At 44.7% G+C, this 19,309-nt stretch overlaps 1 protein-coding gene across 7 annotated transcripts in view; it reads right to left on the bottom strand.

The window, feature by feature from the left end:
* The window catches only part of IQSEC3 (IQ motif and Sec7 domain ArfGEF 3), a 136,969-nt gene that overhangs the window by 50,431 nt on the left and 67,229 nt on the right, over positions 1-19,309 (bottom strand). The window lies entirely within an intron of this gene.

Raw genomic sequence — 19,309 nt, 5'->3', positions numbered from 1 at the left:
AAATAGCAATCATAGTCTATAAAATTATGCATAGACAGAGAGGAGCTTTTCTTCCTCTCTCATGGACACCAGAAGGTCAGGTCATCTAATGAAACTGAATGTTGGAAGGTTCAGGACAGATAAAAGAAAGTACCGTACTTCTCCAGTGCATAGTTAAATAGAGAATTCACCTCCACAGGGCATGGTGATGGCTTTAAAATGAGATTAGACAAATTCATGGACCATATGGCTATAGACAAATTCATAGACCATATGGCTATTGATAGCGACTAGTCGTTATAGCTATAGGCTGCCTCCAATATTAAAGACAGCTTGCATCTTACACTAGGGATCAGTTGCTAGGGTTCATGAGTGGGAGAGTTCCACTGTCCCATAATGGGCTTCCTGTAGGCATCTGGTTGATTAGTGTGCGAGACAGGATCCAGGACTCAATGCTAGCGTTTGGTCTGATCCAGTAGAGGCCTTTTTATGTTATTATGTGCCTTTAATAGTTACATGGACTCATAGCTGTCCATGGAGGTGCAGGTCAATTCTATGTCCAGGGCAGCTGTTTACCAGCTCCATCTGGTACGCAGGTTGAGACCCTACCTGCCCATGGACTGTCTCACCAGAGTGGTGCATGCTCTAGTTATCTCCCGCTTGGACTACTGCAATGCGCTCTACGTGGGGCTACCTTTGAAGGTGACCCAGAAACTGCAGCTAATCCAGAATGCGGCAGCTAGACTGGTGACTGGGAGTGGCCGTCGAGACCGCATAACACCGGTCCTGAAAGACATACATTGGCTCCCAGTACGTTTCTGAGCACAATTCACAAATGACTGTCCTGCAAGGTACCTTCGGATTGAAAAGCAGGTTACAAATATAATAATAATTGATGATAAGTTCAACAATGTGCTTGACAATCTCTCTATTTTTGCAGTTTCAAAAAGGCAGCAGAAACAGAATGTTTATTGTACCACCATACATGGCTACATACATGGGTTTGGATGCCCAAGTTGTACAGAAGCATCAAAACAACTTCAAGCTCCCACTATGTCTTAAGCTTCCTGGCCTAGCCATTACAGAGGGAAGGAGGAGATGGGGGGCGGCAAACCCTGTAACAACACAGAAAGGGAAACCTATTCCACAAGTTGTGGATCCCCAGAAACCCTTCCCACCCTTCCTGTTCTCTCCCATGAGCTCAAAGCCAAATAGAAATGTTAGTCTGGCCTCTTGCACCTTCAACACTTGGACAGCATTCAGAAGTTCAGCAGGTGGTGCTTTTTCCTGAAACGGAGGGATGCTGATGAAGGCAGATTCACTTGTTCAGCTTCTGCTTGTCCTCCAGCTTTGAAAGTCAATGGTACCCTACCAGAAAAACTTGGCAAATGTATCTGAATTGTGTTTTTTAGAGAAGATGCAGGAAGTTCTGCAGTAAACTAAGCTCCTTAAGCAGCCTCTGTCCTGAGAACAGAAGATGGTATCTGAAGGAGGGGAAAAACCTTTTCCTGCTAGCTCCCTAGGAGAATCAGAGTTCCAACCCCACGGTTTCTTTTCTGACAAAGGCAAAGAGAAAGTAGAGAGGTGGCACCATAGGAGTCTAGCTCTCTTTTGAGTAGAGTCTGGAGTGCACTAACAGATTTCAGTAAATTGTAAGTTTAGCTATGACCCAATTCTCCAGTGCATCACCTGGTTAATCTTCAAACCACAGAGATTTCCATTGTACTCCAGTTTTATAAATAAAAAATCTGCCTCCCAACCTGTCACTGCCACTTATACAGCCCTTGTTGTTGTTTAGTCATTTAGTCGTGTCTGACTCTTCGTGACCCCATGGACCAGAGCACACCAGGCACTCCTGTCTTCCACTGCCTCTCAGTTTGGTCAAACTCATGCTGGTAGCTTCGAAAACACTGTCCAACCATCTCATCCTCTGTTGTCCCCTTCTCCTTGTGCCGTCCATCTTTCCCAACATCAGGGTCTTTTTCAGGGAGTCTTCTCTTCTCGTGAAGTATTGGAGCCCTACTGCTACCTATTTGGGGGCTTCTATTTATTATTATTGTTGATATAGTACAGACATGGGGTTGCTTTTTTCAGCCAGAAGGTCACATTTCCTCTTGGCTACCCCTATGGCAGGACACTTGCCAGCAGCAGATGTGGTCAGAACAAGACTGAGCAAAGTGGGCATGGGCAACCCACATTCTCTCACCACCAGCACCACCATAAACACATGCATCAGCACACACACATATACTGCTTTTCAGAATTTAATCTAGACCATATTCTAGAGCAGGCCCTTGCTGCAAATCTTGCTCCTACAGCTAAAAATTCCTTGTTTCACTCCAGGATCTGCAATAAAATGGTGCCCCTTGCAAGCCTCTTCAGCTCTGTTGGGCTATAGTGGCTGTTGGTAGGAAAGAGTTCAAAACAGACAGAAGAAGACTCAAATGTATATGTTCTCTCATTAGGAGGACCTAGGTTCTGTCTTTGAGGCATATGAAAGTGTGCAATTTCCCATGCTAAGCAACCCCAGTTTGCTGTGCCCTTTAACAAACGGCAAGCCTCTCCCATTCCAATTTCCAAACTGTTTGTGCATGTCCGGCAAGGGATTTTACAAGGGTCACAACTCGGTCAGAGCGAAACCAAACAGTGCCGCAACACTGCGAGGCATTTTGCAGTGTGAGTTATTTCTGTGCTAAATTTAAAATTCCTAATCCCCTACTGTTTCAAGCTGCCTGTATGGTCAGAGAATGGTTGCGAAGTGTATTTTTAGAACAGGAATTGTAAGGAGAGTTTCCCTTGCCTTTGTGTGTTGTATAAAGGAAAGGATGTCAGACCCATTTTTATTCAGAATTTTCTAAAAGCCGCACATGCAAAACAGAAAACCAAAAAAAGAAAAAACCCCAACCCTTTCTTATCCTCAGGCAAGACACAAATTCATGACATGTCAGCTTAGTACATAAAAGGGGCCGGAGCTCGGTAGCTCAGTGTATGCTTTGCATGCAGAAGATCCCAAGCCACTGAGTGAATCTGTTTGGCGTTTTCCTTAAGGGCTGTGCACTCATTCGCCCTCGACATGCACACTGTATGTACTGAGAAAGCGCAGCACATCTCCTAGCCCCAACCCTGGCATCCGTGTGCTATCTGGCCCTGCCCTCCAACATCCGGGAGGGCAGCCTACAGCTCTACATTATTTTTCTACAAAGAAAGGTTCTAGAAAAAATGGTGCTGGAACTCACCATGAACTCTTGTTCTCTTATAATGGCAATGGAGCCCACCTGAGAGGTGATGGAGCCAGGGGTGCCAACTTGAAATATATAATATAATATAAGAAAAGAAGAAGAAGAAGAGTTTGGATTTGATATCCCGCTTTATCACTACCCAAAGGAGTCTCAAAGCGGCTAACATTCTCCTTTCCCTTCCTCCCTCACAACAAACACTCTGTGAGGTGAGTGGGGCTAAGAGACTTCAGAGAAGTGTGACTGGCCCAAGGTCACCCAGCAGCTGCATGTGGAGGAGCGGGGAATCGAACCCGGTTCACCAGATTACGAGACTACCGCTCTTAACCACTACACCACACTGGCTCTAATATATAATAATATAATAATATAATATAATATAATATAATATAATATAATATAATATAATATAATATAATATAATATAATATAATATAGTATAGTATAAAATATAATATAATATAATCTTGAATTAAAAATATAATAAAACATAATCTTTCATATGTTGCAGTGCACACACACCATTTGAATGGCAATTCCCAACAACTAGAGGGCGCCAGCCCCCTCAAATATTTTATTGGGGAGGCCGAAGGGACCTCAGCCCGTAGGTTTTGGCTCCCATGGCCAGAAGTGAGTTTCAGTGAGTTCTGGCTGGGGAAAAACGCCCTGGTCACAAGCATGGGGAACTTCCAGCCCAGCTGCCCAGAAGCGGCCCACTAGGCCTCACATCTGGCCCTCAATTCCTTCCAGGCCACACCCCACACACCCTGAGTGTTTTCACTGAAACATGTTCTTGAACTCTGATCGGGCCTCTTGCTTGTCTGGAGAGAGAAAAGAAAGGGGAGTGTGAGAGTGTGCAGAAACTACTAGCCCATACCACAAAGGTAAAATGTGCATTTATTGCTCTGCCCACTTTTGTCTCTGGCTCCATCCCTCAGTGGATGTGACCCTTGGAAAGTTGCCTGAAAGAGAATTTGGCCCGTAAATGGGAAACGGCCCCTCTCCTTATTGCTCTCTCATATCATCTATGCTTTGGGGAGGAGACTTATCTTTCGCTACTAACTTTGCAAGCCAAAGGGTCCCCTCCCCCTTTTGTGAAAATTATTTATTACAATTTTCCTCCCAGCAGTTCAAGGTGACATAATTGATTCTCTCACACACCCATTTAATCCTCAAGTCATGAAAGGGGTTCCTTCAGAACAGGCAACAGGTATTTAGATTAGGGCTGTGTCAATTTTTCTCTGGCTTCAAGATTCTCCTTAAAAGTGAATCACTGAAATACCAAGTAATTGCTATTATCATGAATGATTACTAATAGCCATAAATAATTGCTGACTGCCTCCAGATTCAGACACAATCGAGGGTAATTTTTCAAGGAAGAAATTATTTTTCCCAGTGTTTATCTGTTAAGAGAGAGAGAGCTATCTCCATTAGATTAAAAATATGGCCTACAGTGAGATGTTGCGGCTGAAATATTTATTTCAAAGAGTTTATTCATCAACAGCTCCGTGGAAAAAGCAAGACAATGAATTGGCTGAAAGCGTTGAATCAATTGGCAGCGCCATTAAAAACCCACAGCACCTATTTAACAAACAGACAACATTTATTCAAATACAAAATTGTTACCTCGTTTAAAATAAATTTAATTAGGCAGCATCATTTACACATTGTCAAAAAAAGTCGTTAGGGTTTATATGAAACAGATGTAGTCAATTTGGTGTTGGGAATGCAATAGTGACTTTTTTATATTATTTTGCTGATAGCATTCCAAATTTATAAGAGCCGTGCCGGATCAGACCAACAGCTCATTGACTCTGCATTCAAATACTGGGCAAGCCAGATGTTTCTCTGCTGCCTGCTCTTCCCGTACCCACCCCAACCCCAGTAGAAACAATGCTTCTAGTAAGAGAGGTGCCATTTCAGAGCTGAACTCGTCATGATGTGAAATGCTATTTGCGTTGAGTGTGCATGTTTTTTAGAAGCTCAAGTAGCGACTCCTGGGGGCAGGGGGCTGATAATATGGAATCACAGCAGGCAAGGAGAGAGAGGCAATAAACCTCATCACAGTTCTGATTAAAATCACGTCTCCATAGATGCTGTTTGCATTCAGAGGAAAGTTCCCATTGGCCTGGATCACACATAACATTTATGGTCCAACAGCTGAATTATAATTTGTTTTACTGCCGACAAACCATTATCTGAAGTCATGGTTTGTTGTTGGCTCCTGAATTTTGGTTTGTTTTAACTGTGGCTTGGAATCACGTGTGTTCCCAGCACCCTTCCTTTACCACGGTTTGTTTCACCATCTCTTCCCAGAAGCTCACCAAACTCCGATGAGCGCAAATGCAGCAACGCAAAACAAACTTTGAAGGAACAAGCCATAGTTTGTTAGATCATCTGTTTGTTTTGAAAATGTGTATATTAAATGAAAATACACATTTAACATCACATTGAGGTTGATACTAAGTTATCATGATTAGTAGCCTATGAAAAAAATCTACCCTCCATTGATTTGTCTAATCCCCCCTTAAACCATCTAAGGAAGTAGCCATCACCACAACTTGCAGCAATAGTTATGCGTTGTGTGAGTTCATTTGTCTCTCCTGAATTTATTGCTCCTCAATTTCATTGTTTGATCCATAGTAGTTCTGGGACAATGGTGAGAGAGGGGGAACAGTTTCTCTCCCTCCGCTCTGTCCACACCACTCATAATCTTACAAACATCGTGTTTTCCCTAAGTTATCTTCTGCCCTCATAGTAAAGGTGTGTCCGCCACTTTATCATTTCCGTTGTCTGTTTCTGCATTTTAGGCACCAATGTTCATTTGCCCTGTCTGCTTCTTATTCTTTAAACAGTTACCAGTCCAGAAAAAGGCCTGCCTTCTTGACCTCATGTCTACTACCTGGTCTTACTCTAAAAACTGAAGAGGCAAAAAGCTGCCATCAGGGTTGCGCCTGAGAATCTTTTAATAAAAAAATCTTTAAAACCAGCTTCAGCCACAGACCTTTGCTGACTCTCTTGTTGTTCTCTATGGAACTGAGAACTCCAGCCAGAAGCCATTAACTCTGCTATTGTGTACACGATTTCTAAATCTGGGATGCAAAAGGTGGGTCACAAGTCCCTGATCTTGTAGCTTCCCCTCCAAATCGCTTCAAATAAAACTTGGTTCAAATGTTGGTAAGTGTGGAGTGACTGTTGCATAAATAAATATTTTAAAACTTCCAGCTTCCATCTGTTGGGTGCATTCCATGCTTTCTCTGCAAACGTCTGCAGCTAATTTTCAGTGAGGGTGCGTTGGAACGTTCCACTGCCAGCAACTACCTTCCATAGAGGCCAGTGGATATTTAAATGCATAGATGCGCAAATTTATGCAAACATTTTATGCTCAGGCCTGGCTTAAGCACCTGGCAATTGGCAGGGCGCACTGGCACTTACACCTGCCCTGGACTCTTGGCCGCAGGCCTGGCTGGCAGCAGCACACAGCTATTCAATCCCCATCAGCTCTCCATTCTCCATTCTGTGTAGACAGCACTGAGTTAGATGGACCCATGGTCTGAGTCGGTGTAAGACAGCTTTCTATGTCCGTATTTTAAGTTTCCATTATGCCCACAATGTAGGGTAACTCCAGAGCATTTCTAGAAATTAAAATGGCTGCCACTGCCACCACCAGGATCCACAAAAAAGGGTGGGGTCTATCAGAGTGCACTCTGCTGAGGATCTCCTTAATATCTGGAGCCATCCTGTTTTGGAGTGCACTGTTTAGGTAGAGCACAGAATTCATTGTTTATCAGTACAGAATGTGGATGCTCTCAGTGCAGAATTGAATTATCTTTTCAGAATGGAGTACATACCAGCCTGTCAATAAATTAATAATAGTAATAATAATAATAATAATAATAATAATAATAATAGTTTATTTCTTTTACCCTGCTGACTGAGATGCAGCTTTCAACAAAAATACAGGGGAAAATAACGACCACAACAACAAACATTAAAAGGTTCCTGAAACAGGGCTGCCTTCAGATGTCTACAAAAAATTCTATAGTCTCTTTGACATCTGCTGGAAGGGCATTCCACAGGGCAGGTGCAACCACCAAAAAGGCCTTCTGCCTGCTTCCCTGTAGTTTCACTTCTCTCAGTGAGGGAACTTAACGATGGGGTAGAGATGCTCCTTCAGATATACAGGGCTGAGGCCGTTTAGGGCTTTAAAGGGCAACAACAGTGTTACGTAGTCCTGGTGGCCACTCCCAGTCACCAGTCTAGGAGCCGCATTCTGGATTAATTGTAGTTTCCGAGTCAACTTCAAAGGTAGTCCCAAGTAGACCACATGGCAGTAGTCCAAGCGGGAGATAACCAGAGCATGCACCAGTCTGGCGAGACAGTGTGCAGGAAGGTAGGGTCTCAGCCGGCGTACCAGATGGAGTTGGCAGACAGCCGCCCTGGACACAGAGTTGTCCTGCGCCTCAATGGACAGCTGATGTTGGAATCAGGATGCTTATCTTGCATGGTATCTAGACACACACACATCAATGAGGTTTGAAAGCACCAGGGGCAACACAGAGGAAGTGAATGGAAAGAAGAGTGTTTCCTTCACTGCAAAGTTTAATTACGTTCCCTTTAACCCTAGACTCCTCTTGCCTTTGCATTATTTGGTAAACATGACCTTTTAGAGATGGAAGAAACAGATGGCAGCCTGAATTAGTGTTAACCGCCTGCTCGGCGCCCTGGGAAAGAAAAACTTGGCCTCTCAGCAGCAGTCTTTCTGCCACTTCGACTCATCTCTCTCAGCTTCTTGTCCCCGAGGCAGACCTGAACATCACCAATTTTGCTGACAAAAGCCTGCTGGCGCAGCCGAGCATAAAAAAGAATCCCACAGTTACAATGAGCTGAGCTGAGGGTTGTGAGGCAGCAAGGCCTGAATGAGGAGGGAAATATATTCCATCCGACAAAAGGATATTCTTACATATAAAGCACATCACATGACCACGAAGGTCCCTTTATTTACCGTTTGCAATGCAAACAGACATCAGCTTCATTCTTGTTCTCCTTCACAGAGGCCAGTAGGGGTTTGTTATTGCTGTTCCCGTTTTACAGACGGGAGAACTGAGGCTGAGAAACTACAATTTAAGTTACCTTAAGACTCTCCTCCTACACTGAAGACAGCACAATAATAATAAAAGTGAAAATACTATCCCAGGGAGGCTCACCTGGTGTTGACATATTATTGGAACCAGACAAAGACATTTCTTTCCTCAGAGCCATTTGAGTGCTGTTTTATTCTTTGCAGCAGTTGGCTATCTATGGTAGTTACACTTGTTTTGTTAGAGCAGGCATAGGCAAACTCAGGCCTCCATATGTTTTGGGACTACAACTCTCATCATCCCTGAACACTGGTCCTGTTAGCTAGGGACGATGGGAGCTGTAGTCCCAAAACATCTGGAGGGCCGAGTTTGCCTATGCCTGTGTTAGAGGATGGGGGGGGGGCTGTTTCTATGGTTTGATTGTCTTGTATTATGCTTCACTCTTATTTTTGTTTTTCATAGGTTATGTTGTGTATTTTACTATTATTTACAATTTGCTGTGGAACGCAGTGAATAAAGCAACATAGCAATAGTAAGTAGCAGCACCCGCTAGGCCTTAGCTATGATTTTGTATGTTGCCATTCCCCAAATTCCAACGGGGGGGGGGAGAGAGAAACCAATTTAAAATATAGGTTAAAATGCAATTTTAAATGCAGCCTTATTTTAAAAGCAGCCCATAGATCAAAACTGTAAGGGGAGGGAAAAACATAAGGGTCAGACTGAGTCCAAACCAAAGGCAAGGCGGAACAGCTCTGTCTTGCAGGCCCTGCAGAAAGATGTCAAGTCCCACAGAGCCCTAGTCTCTTGTGACAGAGCATTCCACCAAGTTGGGGCCAGTACTGAAAAGGCCCTGGCCCTAGTTGAGACCAATCTAACCACCTTGTGACTTGGGATCTCCAAAATGTTGTCATTTGTGGACCTTAAGGTCCTCTGTGGGGCATACCAGGAGAGTATGTGCATGGGTCCTAGGCCGCATGGGGCTTTAAAAGTCAAAACCAGCACCTTAAACCTGACCACAGAGCCAGTGCAGTTGGTAAAGCACTGGATGAATGTGATCCCGCGGCACGGACCATGCACTGAAGAGCAGGTTTCTCTGGGAAAGGAGCAGGGCAAGGAGGTAGCTGCTTGGACCTGTGCTTTCTAGGCAAGGGGCAAGCAGAAGAGTGGATGAGCACAGAGTAGACAACGGCCCTGACCTGGCCCAGTTCCTGCAACTCAGCCTCCACAGAAATCAGCAGCTGCGTAGCACATTATTACACCAATTAGGCATGCACTCAAGGGCCGTTTTGCACAATATGAAGAGATCAACTCAGTGCTCACTCAACAAGTAGCTACAGCTACCTGGCAAGTGTAGTCCTGGTATACTATGAGTGCTTCCAAACATAACATTTGTTCCAGTCACATTTTACATCTTTAGGTCTACACTAAAAAGCAACTTGGATTTCACCTAAAAAAAAAGTACTTGGGAAGAGGTTTTGCAGGTATATCTAAAATTATAATAAACTAATGAGACAAGTAAGGTAAAGGTAAAGGTACCCCTGCCCGTTCGGGCCAGTCTTGCCAGACTCTAGGGTTGTGCGCCCATCTCACTCTATAGGCCGGGAGCCAGCGCTGTCTGCAGACACTTCTGGGTCAAGTGGCCAGCGTGACAAGCTGCATCTGGCGAGCCAGCGCAGCACACAGAAACGCCGTTTACCTTTCCGCTGGTAAGCGGTCCCTATTTATCTGCTTGCACCCGGGGGTGCTTTCGAACTGCTAGGTTGGCAGGCGCAGGGACCGAACGACGGGAGCGCACCCCGCCGCGGGGATTCAAACCGCCGACCATGCGATCGGCAAGTCCTAGGTGCTGAGGCTTTAACCCACAGCGCCACCCGCGTCCCTAATGAGACAAGTATGTCCTTGCAAATATAAGTATCACTCTGGTACACTCAGAAGAGAACCATGATTGGCTGCAGCTCCCTGCTAGGTGCACACTCTGTTTCAAACCCAGGTTTGTCTCTGCAGAATGTGTGAACTGGTCCTGCATTTGAGGCAGGCTAATGTTTTAAAGTTATGAACACCTCTGTGTCATAGCAGGAAGAAATGCCTCTTTAAGATGCTGCTTGCCATCTGTAGAGCCTTTACTTTTCTCCAAAACCAATTTAGAATCTGCTGACCAATTAATTGGGTGAACTTTTTTTTAGTCTATCAAAATGTCTTTAATTGGTTTAACCTAATTGATTAATCTACAGCAGCCCTGCTTTTGATTTCCTCTCTTGCCGTAAAGGTTTGGTGATTTTATATGGTTACCGGTGTTGTGCTATTACATATGTGGCTTATGTCAGCAGCAGAGAACCTTTTTCATGCCAAGGTGCCCACATTCCCATGTGGGCAACATGCCAAGGGTGGGTGGGGTCAGAGGCAAAAAGAATGCCAAGCAAAAAAGGGAAAATGTACCTTTGCACAGTGGGCTAGTTTTTCTTAACACTCAAATACCCCTTTGCTATCTTCCATCCACACAACGAAGAGGCATCATCACAGAGTTCCATTCCTGGGAGGCAGGAACGTAAGAACACAATAAAAGCCTGCTGGATCAGGCAAATAGCCCATCTAGTCCAATGGTCTCACAGCGGCCACCCTATGGGAAACCCACAAGCGAGACCCAAGAAGGAGGAGGAGAGTTGGGATTTGATATCCTGCTTTATCACTACCTGAAGGAGTCTCAAAGTGGCTACCCTTCTCCTTTCCCTTCCTCCCTGTTATGTACTGAGTTGAATAGGATCCAAAATGCAGCAGTCTGATTGGTCCTAGAACAATAGGATCCAAAATGCAGCAGTCTGAGTGGTCCTAGAACAATGCAGCAGTATAACTGGTCCGCAGGAGCCACCCAATCCAGCTCCAGGTGGAAGTGAATCCACAACCTGATTGGCTTACAGGAGAATCCCGGAATTAGCCAATCACATGCAGCCTATTGTGAAAATAATGTATATAAAGCAGATATTGTGGGGGAACTTCCATTCCTCTTCACCACTATGAGCTGAATAAAGAGCATGAAATCCACTCTCAACTCCGAGTATATTTCACTCCCCCACAACAAACACTCTGTGAGGTGAGTGGGGCTGAGAGACTTCACATAAGTGTGACTAGCCCAAGGACCAGCAGCTGCATGTGGAGGAGCGGAGACGTGAACCCGGTTCACCAGATTACGAGTCTATCATTCTTAACCACTACACCACACTACACCAAGCACAAGAAAACTCTCCTTTCCTGGGGTTTCCAGAAACTGGTATTCAGAAGCATTACTACCACTGACTGTGGAGACAGGGCATAGGCATCACGGCTAGTAGCCTCTGATAGCCCTCTCCTCCATGAGAACACTCAAGGTGAGTATGAAGTAAGCAGAAAGTGTGGCCTAAGAAGAGTCCAAGGGGCCAGACAGATGAGGCTGGAGGGCTTTGGTTGGGGGCAGGCCTGATGTTCTCCACCCTTGAGTTATATGTCTCAACAGCATTCTTTCCTGGAGAGAAAAGAGTTGTGACTAGCCAGTAACCCATGCAAACAGAAATCAAGGCATTGCAGTAATAACAGTATACCTTTCAATACTGTTGAAACGGTATGGTGTATATATGCTCAAACCTTAAACAAGGGAACAAGGGAAAGGGTGAAGCAGGGTAAACACAAAACCACAAATTTGTTTTCTCTGTGTTTATCAGCCTGAGGCTCTCAACATGAGTTGCCCATAAAACACAAACAATGTATGATCAGAACGAATCTTCCAGGATCCGAAGTGCAATGATCCTTAATGCATTCTGACTTCTTCCTTTGAAACTTGTTTCCTTTCTGCTTCCTTTCTCTTCAGGAGGAAGGAACTCGAGAGAGAGAGAGAGCTCAACTTCTGAAAATGTATGACATAACTGGAGTCTGCCTGTTTTCCCCTCCTCAAAGCCCGCTTAAGAACGCCTCGCTTTGTTCACAAAACCCTCTCAAGTCACCTGAGGGCAGCCACAGAATCCGTCAGCAGCCAGGATGAAAATAGCTGCAGCTACTACGGGGATGAGTTTGCAAGGAACCAAAGCTTCGGAAGGAGAGAGCCAATAAATCCCAGCTCATGCTGTCCAGGGTACTACCCAACACGCACAAACAGCAGTCTTTACTTGTAAGTAAGAAAAAGATCTTTATTCAGGCAAGAAACAGTACAAGTTCGGTAGCAGACTCAGGAGGCACAATTCAGGAGTTCAAGAAAAGAGCAAGAAATTCCGGACTGGATGGAAGCAACAAAGATGTCCCAACAAGTTTCCCTGTCCCTTCCACCAAGCTTTTAAAGATGAGGCATGGTGAAGGTAGCCGAAGGGTACCTTGGTGAGTTAGCAATTTCCCCTGCATGCGAAGACAGGCTCTGGCTGATTGTGCAGACTAGACCAATAATGGGTCCAACGGTCAAGAAGCCATTCTCTGCATATGCTGGAGATGGAAGTGAGGAGCAAGGGTGGCTCATCCACCTTGGAAGGTAGCTCATCTAGGAGAAGGAAAACTCTGGTCCTAAACCTCCACTGCCTTGTAGGATATCTTCTGGAGAAAAAAAGGCTAAGGAGTAAACCCTACCCAAATCCAAAGTGGAATCCCTAAGAAGGTTGGACAATGCCTTGTACGCCTTCTTCCAGCAACTCCTGTAGCCAAGCTGGTGCTAAACGCATTGCTCTGATTTCCTTTGGACCACGTGAGTGAGACCCAGTCTTGTTGTCTGGGCAGCTCAGGACCTCCATACACACTGCCCAGACTTACACCCCAAGGAGGTCACTTTGGTGTTGCTAATGCAGCAGTTTTATTGCACCCCCGGAAGCAGACTCCATTGTCTCTCGAGCAGACAGATGCCAACAGAAATGGTTGTAAACCACTGCAATATATTTTTATGATACAGCGGCATATGAATATGCTTATAAATCAATAAATAAGCAAACTACAGTTCCCGGGATTCTTCAGGGAAAGCCAGGGCTGTTTAAAGTGGTATAGGAGTAGTTTAAATGAACGATATGGGTGTAGCCATTGTCAAGATAAAGATAACGAAACTGAATGGCTATTTTTAGTCTAAGCTCACTAACACCTGTCTTTTTTCAGAATCTTTTTAGAAGCTGCATCTTGTGATCAAATACCCACATCCAACACTTGGATCAAATGGTAACTCAGCAGATGATCTGGCACCTTTTCCCACCCCCTCAGCCCTCCATCTCCTTTTGTAATAGTAATAGATCACACACTGATCTATTGCCAAGATAAAAGAGACGAGAAAAATAAACTGCTCTAAGTGGTATTATAACCATTATTAATAATCTTATAAGCATCTGGATGTGTCTGGTCTTTGGCTTAAGGGGTGCTCTGACAATACCAGACATCAAGGGGAAAGCCACATTAATTTTTGCAGAACAACTGCTGCTCACATCATAAAAACTGGAGGTACTTCTCTGGGTCATGAACTCCAGTGGAACCAACTGGCACAGCTATTTGACGCTGACCTCAAGGGCAAACTGATGATTGCCATTTCTCTTCTTTTTTTTAGATCAGTGCCAAAGGAAGAGGGATCCCACCAGAGAAATTCAGTTTCAAAATGAACTGCAAAGAGCCTTTTGCACTAGTATTTCCCTGCTGCCTCCATGGGTTAACAAAGTTGATAGCCGCTGGCAGTACTGTGTGGACAGGTGGACACACCAGGAAAATGCAAGGTATTGGGAAGCTAGTGAACCAATTCTGTATCAGAGAATTTGAAAGCTGGAATTTTCATTCCATCAGTAATTTGAATGAAAAAGGGGGGACCTTATTCAAAGTGGTGGGTGTGGTCTCACTGGCAATTGACCAGTTTCCCATAGCAAGCACCACCAGAAGTGTGTGTGAGTCATGCTGCATACACAACATATATTTAAGGCACATGGCTTCTCCCAAAGAATCCTGAGAACTGTGGCTTACTCCTCACAGAGCTACAATTTCTAGCACCTTTAACAGACTGCAGTTCCATGGATTCTTGGGAGGAAGCGATGTGCTAATAATGCACCAGGCATAGGCTCATGTACTGCAGGAGTCATGGTATGATAAGGTGTGGCACTTGGATTTGACTGACAAAGTTACACAAAGCTGTAGAGTGATGCATGGATTGGTATGTATTTATGTTCTTTATACATTCTCTTTTTTAATAGAATTTTTATTAACAGGCCAATCATATCACATCAATTCCAAATCACATTAGTTCCAAATTATACAGCCAATTTTTAAAAAAATTTATTGGGGGTACCCATACTTCAAGCTCCGAAAGGAGTCCAAACATCACTCTTGCTGCTGCTTTAATTAAACAGTTCTATCCAGTTCTGTCCAGATAGTCTCTTTGTTATTTTCTCATCTTCTTGTTATTATCATATATTCCTTTCTTTGTGATCTCTGATAATCTTCACAAGCGGGTTGAAAACAAACATTCGTTCTTTATACATTCTCACCTGGAGAAACCTAGACCCCACTGAACTCATGGAATTTTTTGGCTTCGTTATTCAGCTTAACATGCTGCGATTATTTTCGACCTTATACATGTCATGACTGCATTTTGATTTGTCACTGGCTGCCGAGACGTATTATTTGTTGTTTGCATTGTTTCCTGTTATTCTTAAGAGGCGTTATATTATGTTGTTGCTTCCTTTTTTCCTGTGGCTCCTTTGTACAGTGTGTCTCATTTCATGGGCAGCCTTGGCTGACTCCATGACTCTACCACGCTCTTGAAATATCAAATCAAACCCTTCACCAGCTCCTCCATCCACAACCTTGTGCTCTTACGTTAGAAGTGTTTAGCAATTCAAAGTTACAACGGGGGAGGCAGCAGCCTGACCAGACTGTAGCGAGAGACTGGTCCAGGACGAGACCCAAGAAAATCGATTATATGATGTTCTTCACTGCTAATTGGTGCTGAGGCTGCAGGCAGCCTCCTGGTTGCCGTGATGAGTAATCCAGTGGGCACTTTAGGAATGAGTGCACAGCTGTTTGATGCCTAAACTGTATTGAGTTGGAATTTAATTGCTCCATAATCACGAAGTAAACACTTGCCAGTTGCATTGATCATGTTTCAAGTCTGATCTAAGCAGCACTTTATACACGAGAAAATTAAACTTCAAAAGGAAGCTAACGCATGCAAAACCCATGGGCAGGGAGCCCCCCTGCCTCCCTTCTTTTTACAGTAATTAAAAATCCACCCCTGCTGGATTTCAATTTCTGGAACCTTTTCCAGGTGCAGCTTGAAACGCCACCTCCATCCACCAAAGCTGTAGTTTCCCATATCCAGAACTGTGTGAGCCCCGAATTCTGCATCAATGCAACAAAACCCTTCGGCACTACATGGGTCTGTGCTATACAAAAGGTGTGTCTATTATCCACTAATTTTCTAGAGATTCTGGGGAGAGAGGAGCTCAGAGGCATAGAATCATAGAGTTGGAAGAGACCACAAGGGCCATCGAGTCCAACCGCCTGCCAAGCAGGAAACACCATCAGAGCACTCCTGACATATGGTTGTCAAGCCTCTGCTTAAAGACCTCCAAAGAAGGAGACTCCACCACACTCCTTGGCAGCAAATTCCACTGTCGAACAGCTCTTACTGTCAGGAAGTTCTTCCTAATGTGTGGTGCAATGGCTAGAAGACTGAACTTTGACTGGGGAGACCCTGGTTCCAATCTGTGGTCAATCAAATCTCTTGGATCACTTACCACCTCTCATTTTAGGCTACCTCAGGGGGTCGTTGTCAATAACAGCAGGAGGAGAACCATGTGCTCTACCTCAATGTCTTTAAAGGAAGGGTGGGAGAGAATTGTAATAAATAATCCCTCAAATAGGACAAATTTAGCAATTCAGAGAAAAGTTGGCAAGACATCACCTCAAAGACCAAACCCCCCCCCCCAAACCTGGGAGATGCTGAATCACAACAGCTCTAGGCCGACGTCTGAACTTAGTAAAGGAAAGCTTAGCTATGGAACTCCCTGCCAGAAGGAAATTGCTGCGGCAAAGAATTTAGCAATATTGAAAGAGGGATTAGATACCCACAGAAAATTATGTCAGCAATTGCCTTGTGATTATGCTAAACTCCGCCTCCACTTGTCTCCACTTGTCTAACTCTGTTCCTCAGAAATTGTCGGCCATCTCTCAGAGTAGAAATCTCTGATACAGATGATACTTTAAGAAGCAACTGGGGAAAGATTATACAGATAGTGTTTCCCATTGGACAAGGGAACAACAGTATTGGATCTATAATATCTATTGATGTTGCTATTAAGAATAATTTCTATACGAGTTTGCTCTAAGGTAATACATACCAAAATAATGTGCAGGAATAATAATAATAATAATAATAATAATAATAATAATAATGTATAGTACTGTTTTTGGGCATTGCCTTGAACAGTAGCATGGTGGTTTATTTATCTGGTGGTACTAGTGTAAAATACCACAGAATCTTTGGTTACAAATACTTAATATATGTATATTTTGTATAAGGTAAAAAGGTAAAGGACCCCTGGATGGTTAAGTCCAGTCAAAGGTGACTATAGGAGGTGGTGCTCATCTCGTGTCAAGGTGAGGGAGCTGGTGTTTGTTTGCAGATAGCTTTCTGGGTCATGTGGCCAGCATGACTAAACTGCTTCTTGTGTGATGGGACACCATGATGGAAGCCACAGTGTGTGGAAACGTTGTTTACCTTCCTGCCACAGCAGTACCTATTTATCTACTTGCACTGGTATTTTTTCAAACTGCTAGGTTGGCAGGAGCTGGGAGAGACCAACAGGAGTTCAGCCCATCGCGTGGATTCGAACTGCCAACCTTCTGATCAGCAAGCCCAAGAGGCTCAGTGGTTTAGACCAAAGCGCCACCCGTGTTCCCTATATGTAGTTTATGTATATTTAGTATATGGTAGAGCATGAGACTGTTAATCTCAGGGTTGTGGGTTCGAGCCCCACATTCGACAAAAGATTGCAGGGGCTGGACTAGATGACCCTCGTGGTCCCTTCCAACTCTACAATTCCATGATTCTATGATTACTGGAGATCAGAGGTGAGGAATCTTTTTCAGGACTGCAATCTCTTGTGGGCAAATTTCTTGGGACCACATGTCAATAGTCAGCAGCACCAGAGTCAGAAGGGAGCAGAGCAATGGATGTGATTCTTACCTTGTACAGGAGGATATATTCCAGCCACCCAACAGTCAGGGGTTTCAACACACATACACCACACATTCTTCTCTCCACCCGGGCAAACAAGAAACATTGTCATAATTCCAGGACACAGCCTAAGCTGCCCCAAGCATTGATGAAGACTGTCGAGTAGGAGCAGTGAGGGATGTGGCCTGGACAGACGACCTAGCTTGGAGGAGGACCAGATAGAGACGGCTGGAGGGTCATCTTCAGACTAAGTCTGAGGTTCTTCAACCCTGCGGGGGATAGATTGAACCTCACAGCTTGTCTCTTTTATTGATGCGAGGAGTTATGTCTGAAGAGACATCAGGACTTTATCCATTTGTGAGTGAAGTGCCTTTCAAACCAGAACCGTGTTGATGGTTACTATTATGTGCAAAATGGCAGCACCCATTAAATTTCATTCAGGTAGGCTTAATGCTAAGGGACGCAGGTGGCGCTGTGGGTTAAATCACAGAGCCTTCTGATGAAGGTCGGCTGCTTGAATCCCCGCGACAGGGTGAGCTCCCGTTGCTCGGTCCCTGCTCCTGCCAACCTAGCAGTTCAAAAGCATAGTGAAGTGCAAGTAGATAAATAGGTACTGCTCTGGTGGTAAGGTAAACGGCATTTCCGTGCACTGCTGTGGTTCGCCAGAAGCAGCTTAGTCATGCTGGCCACATGACCCGGAAGCTGTACGCCGGCTCCCTTGGCCAATAAAGCAAGATGAGCGCCGCAACCCCAGAGTCAGCCATGACTGGACCTAATGGTCAGGGGTCCCTTTACCTAGGCTTAATGCTACATCCCGATTCCTGAAAGACTGGGAGGAAATTTGTGCCTTTCTGGAATAGTTTCATCTGGCATGTAAATAGTAAACTCATTCTCTGAAAGTGGATCATTATGTGGCCTAGAAACAGCACCATCTTTTGCACAAGAAGGAGATATTAGCATGCCTAGAAGAACCTCCAAAATTTGTACAAGTACAAAAAAACTTTAGGGAGGGGGTGGAGGAAGAAAACCAGTCCAGTGAGGGCTGAGCACCCTCAGTGACCACAGAATGCTGGCTGATGGAGGGGGAAATGGAAAACAAGGAGGGGAGAAGGATGGAGGGTGTGGCTGGCTGGGACCCTGAATAGAAGCACGCCACACTGCAATAAGTTGTTCTGTAGATTGTTGTGTAAACCACTTTTGTGGCTGTGTATGGTGAAAAGCAGTCTTTCATATATCAGAGATAAACAAACTGGAAGCAATGTATTCCTCTTGGCCAGGCATCCCCAAACTCAGCCCTCCAGATGTTTTGGGACTACAACTCCCATCATCCCTAGCTAACAGGACCAGTGGTCAGGGATGATGGGAATTGTAGTTCCAAAACAGCTGGAGGGTCGAGTTTGGGGATGCCTGCTCTTGGCTCACCCACACATGGATCTTCAAAAGGACCGTAGAGTTAATTGGCTGCATGAGTCCCCTTCAGCATCGTCTGCTTCCCGTACTTTGGAATGCTTTCCTCCATTGAAGGCAGAGTGTAGAGTTTCTGCGCTGTCATTCCATTCATCTCCACAGGGGAGCCCCGGCCAGCTTCCTGTGATGGACGCTGCCCCCCCAGAGCATCGCATGTGCCGTTCCATCACATTGTGCTTTCTTGCGCAAAAGCAAATGTGTGGGATGCCGTCGTGTCAGAGGCGGAGGGTTTGCCAGGACCATTTTAAAGGTCATTGTTCTGGAATGCTAAATTCCACCGGAGTGAGACTTGGAGAAATGGTGAGGTAATTACTGGCCTATTCAAATCCCCAGAATGCAGGCCTGTCGCTAGCAGATAAAAGCTGGCAGGGAAACAAGGCGCTTGTTCTTGAAAT

This window comes from Podarcis tiliguerta (assembly GCF_965153285.1).
Source record: "Podarcis tiliguerta genome assembly, chromosome: 10".
NCBI classification, from domain to species: domain Eukaryota; kingdom Metazoa; phylum Chordata; class Lepidosauria; order Squamata; family Lacertidae; genus Podarcis; species Podarcis tiliguerta.
The sequence above is the reverse complement of the archived record's forward strand: the minus strand, read 5'-3'. Positions and strand labels throughout refer to the sequence as shown.